The following is a 10,168-nucleotide window of genomic DNA, read 5'->3' on the forward strand; positions in this document are numbered from 1 at the left end:
AGGAATAATTGATTCAGGTAAACCGGAAATTATACGAAACATAATAAAGCTATTTTTCATACTGAAATATTCCAATTAAAGTGTCAATTTTGTAAAGCATGATTATTTTCAAGGTTTGCAGACAATTGTATTTGCAATGATAAAGTTCTAATGAAATATATTTATTACGCAGCTACAAATGCAGAGATGTTAGCCGTCTGGGGCAAAAGTGGACGAAGTTTTATGCAGGCCATGTATTTCAGTGATTCTATTGGTGGAGTTATCGCCCCTGTCGTAACAGCCCAGTTTTTGTCTCCATGGCAGCAAGCTGAGCAGAGCACATTCAACCATACAACAGTCGATCATAGAAACAATAACCATTCAGAAGGAGCGGACGTTTATGGCGAAAACAGAAATTTTAGCAACCAAGGAGTAACCTTCTTCTCTTCAAGGAACCTTACCAAAGATAATGAGACGATATCAACACAATATTACATCATATCGCCATTGTTTTATGCTTATATGATACCTGCCATTATTTGCCTGCTGGTAGCGTTGATGTATATGATGATGTTTTCATCATTCAAATGTAACATTTACGCTGATCGTGATATAGCGGAAGTGACGTCATCAGGATATATTTCAACAAGTCGAAAAGTTATGATTCTCATTAACATCGGCCTAATGTCAGGTGTTTACACTGCTATAGAAGAATCGTTTTCTGGGTTTCTATCCACTTTTTGTATAACCCAGTTTAAGTGGACAACATCAAATTCTTCATATATATTGTGTGCGTTCTACAGCTGTATGGGAATGGGGAGACTCGTAGCTGTGTTCTGGGTATCCTACTTAAATCCTAAGAAAATCTTAGGAGTACTATGCCTACTAGTTTCAGTGATGTTATTGAGTACAACATTTTGTAGTTTACAATCCTCTGATAGCGGTTTATGGCTGTCAGTCGCTTTATTGGGATTTGTCTTTGCCGTGATTTTACCAACAGTATTTACGTGGACAGAGGAAGATTACTTCCCTGTGACTGGACATATATCATCCTACTTAAACATCGCCGCCGACTGTGGAGCCACTGTTAATCCCGTGATCATCGGATCGATGATGGAACATTACTCACCGATGTGGTTCACATACATCCTTTTGATCGAGTCATTTGTATTGTTAACAACATATGTAATCGGAGCATTTCTGTCAAGACAAAACAGAAAAGCTATAAATGGAAACACTTACCAGTCTATGGATTAGAGGAAACGACATACTATATGTAAAGTGATATGTTTGTAATTTGAACGAATTCGATGCTTTCGCTAAAACAAGGACACCATATTAAGAAAATAAGTATTTACTAATTAAAACATGTGTAAACAAAATGTAATTTCCAAATCAAATAATAATTAAAATTCTGGATAAAATATATGTATATATAATTAATTTTAATACATATATTTATTAATGCCTTATATAATATTTGTAAAAATACAATAAAATAAATAGAAATATGTTGTTCATAAGAAAGGCTATCATACAAATCTTTCTTAAAAAATGAAGGGATTTACCTTCGTTTATCAAAGTCATATTTCTTTCGTATCTATGATATCGTAGGATATGGTACAACCATTAAAGTATATCCACCGAATACAATTTGCTTCACCTTTCATTGATGCCAGTTTCAATTTAAAGACACGAAAGAAAACACTAACCAGTCTATGGAGTAGAGGAGATGTGGTAATCAAGGTGATATGTACGGCGTTTAACGGATTCGACGTCGATGTTTTCGACAACATACACATACAATATTAAAAAAAATAAGCTGACACATCATAAAATACCGGAAAGGAGATGATTCATAGAACCATGTCTTGAAAAAAAGATAAATAAATAAATGAATAAATGGAGAAACGGGAAAACGCAAGAAACAAGTATATCTTGTAGATCTAGCAACTATCGTTTCAATGTTTGACGGGAGTTACGGACAAGTCATGAAAATGATAATAATTAAAAACTAACATCAATATGGGAATATGGTTTACAATCTCAAATAATCACTTCATAAAAAATAATGCGATTAAAAAGATGTTGAATTTAAATGATAATATCGATAGGATTTTTCTCGACATTTTCCCTCTACAACAAAATGCGTATGAAACCTCAAATTTCATTTGTTATACAATACCAAGAATCAATATCTATGATGTAATTCATTGAGATACAAATTTGTAACAATTATCCTGTGACTTGTCAGATATATATATAACTCCTCGAGAATATAATTCTGTAGATTCTCACTCAGAGCAAACAACTGAAAACATACAACGTTATGTCTTTAACTACCGACGGAATGAGAGATGAAGAAAGACAAAAAGGGACAAAGAATGATGTACACTTCCAGAGGTTTACCTACAGTGTCTGTATGTGTATATCCTATTTCATCTGTGTAAGTATATCATAAATATCGACTCAAAGTTAAAATCAGATGAGCTCCTTGACTTATCAGGACATTTATAAAACAATGGAACTTGCAGCTCCTCAACTAGAATATCACAGTTCTTTCGATGACTTCTTCAGTCACCACCTAGGCATACGCCTCTTAGCTCTAGCATCAGACACGCGTGCTATGTAGAACGAAATAGCGGTTAGTTTTACTATTTGGCTCTACTTTATCTTTATGTTTTTATCTAAATATGATATTCACGTGTTAGTCGGTGCAACAATTACCGTTAGGACAATATTTTTAACAAAAATATTTGATAAAGATATAGTAAGGTGTATGGTATCTGTTTTGGTCGTAATCGGAAATTCGGGTGGCGCCTGGTAATACCTTGGTATTTCACCTCAGCGCTCGGGGTTCGATTTCCGGAAAGGACGTGAAAATGGCCTCTTCTATCCAGGTAAACAGTAGTAACTTATATGAGATGGAAACTTGTTTGGCGATTGTTATCAAATAAATTAAGTTTAAAACTACACTAAGTAATCGGAAGTTCTACTTACATTGAACTTGATATTATTCAGGTTAATACTCAAATTTTTTTGTCAAAACTGTATTGATTCAATAGTATGTTGTACTTTGAAATTGATATGAAATAGATATACGCTATTTCTTCATTAGCATAAACTGATTTTAATTAAATACAGCTGGTGTGTCCTGTTTTAGAAACTCATGTAATTGTACGCTATAAAGGGCAATGAGGTCGTCAGAACATCAAAAATAGAAAAATAAAGAAACAAAATTGATAGCAGATATTGTTTATATTGATCGTGTTTAGAAGAAACGTGTATTAGCCTCACAAAACGTGACAGTTCTCTATATTGGATAGGAGAATATTTGATCTGGCGGTCACCCTGTAAATATAAAGAGTGGCAAACTCTTCCTAAAATTATTAAATATGGGATTATGAAGACACCAAGCTCAATTTTTTTTCAATTAATTTCTTTATCTCAAATGCGACATTGGCGATCGCTGATATGAACTCTGCTTATCAAGATATTATATGTCATTCCCCAATTTAAAGAAAATTCTAAATTGTGCGGATAAATGGCTGGGAAATTTCATTCCCACAAAAACAAAAGCATTACTTATTTCTGATTTTGAACTTGAGTATGTTATTGACTTGAAATTTAATGATGTAAGTGCTGATTTCGTTGACAGTCATAAACACCTGAGAGTAGCCTTGGATGAAAATTGTAAATAGAGTACTCACATTGAAAATATTTGCAAAAAATCATCAAAACAACTGGGTGTCTTACGTAAATTGAAATATATATTAAATAGGAAAACTTTAAGTAAAAGTTCAGATCATATATTCTGCCTATACTAGAATACTGTTGTGAGGTATGGGATGGGTGTACTCTCGGTGACGCAGACAAATTAGAAAAACTTCAGCCTGATTTGCCTTCGTACTCTAGTAGAAATTCTTTGTATCTTGAATCTAGTTTTGAAACTCTATCCGAACAAAGAAATAAGCTGATACGTCATAGAATACATATATAGTATTTTAAAAATAAATTGATACGGCATAAAATACACATACAATATTAGGAAAAAAATAAGATAAAAAGTAAACGAAAAACAAAACGTGCAATGATAATTAACTGGTTTAAAAGAAAGATAAAAACTCAACATAACAATGATAATTAAGTGGTTTAAAAGAAAGATAAAAAATCTCAACATAACAATGATGATTAACTGGTTTAAAAGAAAGATAAAAATCTCAACATAACAATGATGATTAACTGGTTTAAAAGAAAGTTAAAAAAAACTCAACATAACAATGATGATTAACTGGTTTAAAAGAAAGATAAAAAAACTCAACATAACAATGATGATTAATCAGTTAATTGATAAATGGCAGTTTAAAAAACATCTTCATCATCAATTAAAGATAGCTTTTAAAGTCAAGCAATCAAAACTGTTTCTGATTCACAGTTTACGTCAACTATAGAAGAATGAGTATACCATTGTTTGCGATACAGCGATTTGCGATTATTATCCAAGTGGTAAGATTTCCCATCATTACAGGTAGGTCAAACAGTGCTCAAGACGTGTTAAAAACCATTTTATAATTAATTAGATCAATTTAAATCAATACTTTTCCTGAAAGAGAAAGTTGGCATTTCATTATAACAAGAATTATGCTAAATTCAACTAAAAAATGCTGCTTACATTCTCAGAAAATTAATACTTGGTCCATATTGTGTAGAGTTGACCTTGTTTTAAGAGCGCGTCCTTACATTTTACTGAAATCATGAACTCAAAGAAAAAACTGATCGATTATCAGTCACATAAGTACACAATGTATTTTGATAATCGTTACTGATGTATGTAGGCAGTTTGTATTGTAACGAGAAATACATCGAAGGATGACAGACGGTTATATCAACATATCACGTGATTAGTAAGTTGTGTAAAAAGAAGCATTTACTTCAACCCATTTGAATGGATTTTGTCAGTAATACAAATGTTATCGTGTTAATACCGTTTTTAATTTTAAAAGAAATCATTTCATATTCATGTTACATTCTGTGAATTTTGATGACATTTTGAAACGAACAGTTAGTACTGATTGAAGTATATAATCCTGGTACTCATTGCAATTCAGATGATGCAAAGGCCGTTACACTATTTTGTTGTAATCGTCACAGGAAAGAGTTAATGCTATTACTTTATCAAACATCAGTTTATCTTAATAATTAACAGTCACGGCTTATCGCCCTCCCCTCCCCCTCCCTTTTTTTGACACTTGGCAAAAAATGATACTTTTATATTGTTACCTTATTATGAACGTACCGACAAACTACAAGACATTTTCAAATACTCAGCATTACGCTTACTGATCAGCTAGAATAATAAAACAAACACAAAACAAAACAAACAACAAAAATGAGGAATATATCACACATTGTTGAAGTCGCCGTTAATGAATAATGAAAAATATAGCAAAACATCTTGTAATTTCGGTATAATGAACTGTAATACAGGAAGGCAAACTTCTTTAATTGTCGACTATTTTGTATTGAATATACATAACTGTATAAAAAGGAAAAGGAATATTTGGGAGCCTTACCAATCCCCAAAGATGTTAAAGATCCGTGATTCGTGACAAAAATCTTATTCACATCCGGTGCGCTTAGATTAACAACAAACCGTGACTGTACAAAAAACTTGCGTTCTTTTCCATACAAACCAGTATCGATAACTGACTATCACCATAACGCGTACTCGGAAAAACCTTTGCATCCAATAATTTTTTTTTTACAAATATGCTACGGCTACCCCAACTTGAGAGAAGGCTGGCTCTTGCATTCGTCACTGAAAGAAGCACTCAACAACAGGTCGCTACTCGCTTCGTAGTCCGCAAATCGACTGTTAGTAGGTAAGTGTTACATCTCAACGTCACAAGAGTGGATGACAAACTGGGATCCGGACATCCTAGAATAACGTTGCGATCTTAAGATCGGCTTATCTGGCTGGCCACTTGCGCGACAGGATATTGACGGGAGCCAGATCATCACGAAATACCACAGAAACAATCGAATCCACCAAACAATGTATAAAAATAGACTGCGAGAGGCAAATTTTCGCCCACGTCGCCTGTATGTTGGTTTGCCACTAGCACCTCAACGTGGAGTATGTCGATGCGATGTTTGACGTCACCTGACCCCAGACGTTTCCTATTGGATGTTGGAATTCCATGCTCTTCACCGAAGAACATAATTCACGTTATTTCGACCAGATGTTCGTCATCGTATACACAGGCGTCGATGAGAGCGTATTGCAGACCCCTGTTTTTTGAAGCACGACAGATCTAAAATTGGATTGGTTATGGCTTGTGGAGGAAGTTCTGATTGTTTTAATACACATTTAGTGATAAGTAACGGGAACTTATCGATGCTATCGAGAGGAGATCCTGAGGCCTCATCTTGTGCTGTGCATTTCCATGCATCGTTTGACGTTTCAATTTGATGTTGTTAGGCAATATAATGCGAGAGTTTGTTGGGACTTTCTTGCAACCCAGACCATGACCGCTGTAAGTTAGCCTCCTTATACTACGTAGCTCGGTTTGTACCCAATGGAACACGTGTGGTGTACATATAGCTGTTCGGGGAGGACACGCGCAATATCAGGGATCGGTCAACTGCAATAATTTCAGCTTTGTGTACATTGAGCACAGTAACTCATGGCGGCCTACATTCTCTTTCCTGCCATATTCTCCTTTTCACTTATCACTAAGATTTTCCCTGTGTTTTAATCAGCGTGTTGATGCATTGTCACGGCTAGGTCAATGCATGTTTGCACTTTCCAGACCTATTTCAACTTACTAATAAAAGTACTGGTTTTGTTGGTTATAGAATCAATACAAATAGCAATGAAAAGGAGACACATTCGTGGCTTGTTGAATAATATTTCAAATCTATTGTTCCATAATGCATCCAGTAAATATTCACTTGTACATTGGATGTTTATTATACATAACTATTTTCGTATGAAGACTTTTTTTTCAAAATAAGAATGTACTGAGAATAAATGCCATTTTTTAAATAAAAAGTTGTCAAAACACAACATTACCTTTTTCTCACTTTTATTAACTCTTCATCATCAAATTGATGTATCCTTCTCTAGGTTTTTCCCTATATTCTTCTTTCCTTCCTTATTCTCCTTTCCCGACTTATTCTCTTTTCTCCCTTATTCTCCTTTCCGTCCTTATTCTCTTTTCTCCCTTATTCTCATTTACTCCCTTATTTTTCTTTCCTGCCTTATTCTTCTTTCCTCCCTTATTCTCTTTCCTCCCTTATTCTCTTTTCTCCCTTATTCTCTTTTCTCCCTTATTCTCCTTTCCTCCCTTATTTTCCTTTCCTGCCTTATTCTCATATACTCCCTTATTTTTCTTTCCTGCCTTATTCTTCTTTCCTCCTTTATTCTTCTTTCCTCCGTTATTCTCCTTTCCTTCCTTATTCTTCTTGTAACGTGGGACGTGCCTCTGTGCAGTATATCAGGAAATCAACACAAGAATACAACAAATGAACATATACACAAATTTATTAACAAAGAGAACATGAAAACTACAAACACCCAGTCACACTCACAATCACTCTCCATTCATACACTTTAACAGTAAAGATGGCTAGTCTCTTCACAGACAAGTTACAAGGTGGTCTCACAATCAACATCTCCAATGTGTCGAATAGTGCACACGGAGAGTGCACGCAAAACAGCTTCCGTGGACTGACAAAGTCCGAGTTGTAAAGGAACGACTCGCTCAGTTCCCAACACAAAGACGAATTGCTGACAAAGCAACCGTATCATGAAAACTCCCTCACTGATAGGGCGGTGACTAGCTTACATATTACAGCCGAGTCGCTACATGACAGCCTGTCCCTGGAGACAATCCTTCTTTGCAGTTGACCTAGACCCTGAGTAACTGAGATGTAACGTTGGTCGGTCCCGTTACTGCACGGCGAAGACCTGGCGCTCCAGCGGTGCTGACCTTCTGTAGGCTCTATTTTGATTTACCCATCATGTGAAGCTTTAAACAAAAACAAAAGACCACTAAACGTTCATCCTTCCACCAATGACTACAATTACATATAACTCACAAGGTTTCTTACAATTAACCAGTAAATTAACATTATTCATAATCAATGATCTATTACTTGTTTGTGTAATACAAGGGGAATACACGACTACATTTTTACAATTCTACGGTGCGTGATAAAATACACAATATCAAAATTCAACAAAACAACCATATCGTTACGCGAAACATACACGACACTAACGGCCTTCCATAGAATTTATACCGTGACGCTCTCACACCGGTTCATGCGCACATGACTTCCACTCACGGCTTCCATATTTTTTTTAACACGAACGTAACCACATTTCTACGTGTACTTTACGGTTTTACAACGACTAAATAACTGACAAAATAGCCACTCTAGATGTACAATAACAATTTTCAAATGTATCCAGCCTAATTCAACGTTAAATCCTAGAAAATAAACATGCATCGTAAACACTGAAAGCTACGCATGAACGAACACGCACCGACAATAGATAGCTTGACCTATAAGAAGGACATCGTAAATATGGCAATAAACAACCACATAAAACAGCATATTACGAAAGAAAGACAGAATACTTACCCCAGTCAGATGTCTGGGCTTCATTTCCACGACTAAACAAAGTCACTCACGCCATAAAGTCGGCAAACAGGTAACGAAAACAGAACAAAGGCGTGCTGGTCACCTGGACAGTCAATGTCCACTGTTCCGCTCACACTCGCATACCCGCTCACGTGACCAACTCAATAACAATGCACAGGTAAACATACAGGTGTGCGTGACACTTCTTTCCTCCCTTATTCTCCTTTCCTCCCTTATTTTTCTTTCCTGCCTTATTCTTCTTTCCTCCTTTATTCTTCTTTCCTCCCTTATTCTCCTTTCCTCCCTTATTCTTCTTTCCTCCCTTATTATCCTTTCCTCCCTTATTTTCCTTTCCTCCCTTATTTGTCTTTACTGCCTTATTCTTCTTTCCTCCTTTATTCTTCTTTCCTCCCTTATTCTCCTTTCCTCCCTTATTCTCCTTTCCTGCCTTATTCTTCTTTCCTCCTTTATTCTCCTTTCCTCCCTTATTCTTCTTTCCTCCCTTATTCTCCTTTCCTCCCTTATTCTCCTTTCCTCCCTTATTCTTCTTTCCTCCCTTATTCTCCTTTCCGTCCTTATTCTCCTTTTCTCCCTTATTTTCTTTTCCTGCCTTATTCTCTTATCACCTTTATTCCCCTCTATAGAATATACAAGGCAACTAAAATAGTAAATGAATAAACTATGATGTCGTATGTAAACATAATTACTTATTACACAAACCTTGCGCCAGCACATGTATTACTCAAATGAATAAAGGTCAAAAGGATGCCCTTGTCAATGTCTACAATTTGTATCTAATGTGTATCTTAATGCTTACATGGTATTATTGAATACCTGAATGTTGAAATACCATATATTTTGGCAGAGTTGACAACAAAAGATATACCTGTAGTTAACTTCTGTATATGTAAATAAGCATCCTATAACACATTTTATACAGAAACCTGGCTTTTGTTGGATCAGGGTGCAGACACTTTCATATTATATGTATATTATATTATGCCACATTCACCTTACACATTATTTTCAAGTTTTTTCATAAAATAATCTTGAGAAAATTTAATTTTGTTTTATTTACGGAACTGCAAACTACCTTTGTTCAAATGGTGATTCGGTGGTTCAAACTTGTCTTTCACTTAAATGTGGTTTGACTCCTGGAACAGGTAACAGATCACCTGCCCGACCACATGTCTTTCCCAAGGTACTCTGGTTTCATCCCACGATAAGATCACTTGTGTGTTTACATCTGGGCCAGCAAGAGTGATTAATATAAGTTGAAATAACATGCTTCACAATTGTGGTAAATTACATGTTCCCTTACTGTGCTAGATAACATGTTTCACAATTGTGGTAAATTACAGGTTCCCTTACCGTGGTAGATAACATGTTTCACAATTGTGGTAAATTACAGGTTCCCTTACTGTGCTAGATAACATGTTTCACAATTGTGGTAAATTACATGTTCCCTTACTGTGGTAGATAACATGTTTCACAATTGTGGTAACTTACAGGTTCCCTTACTGTGCTAGATAACATG

Source organism: Ylistrum balloti, unplaced genomic scaffold (genome assembly GCF_031769215.1).
Source record: "Ylistrum balloti isolate Yb309-2 unplaced genomic scaffold, AGI_CSIRO_Ybal_v1 Utg369670, whole genome shotgun sequence".
Lineage (NCBI taxonomy): Eukaryota > Metazoa > Mollusca > Bivalvia > Pectinida > Pectinidae > Ylistrum > Ylistrum balloti.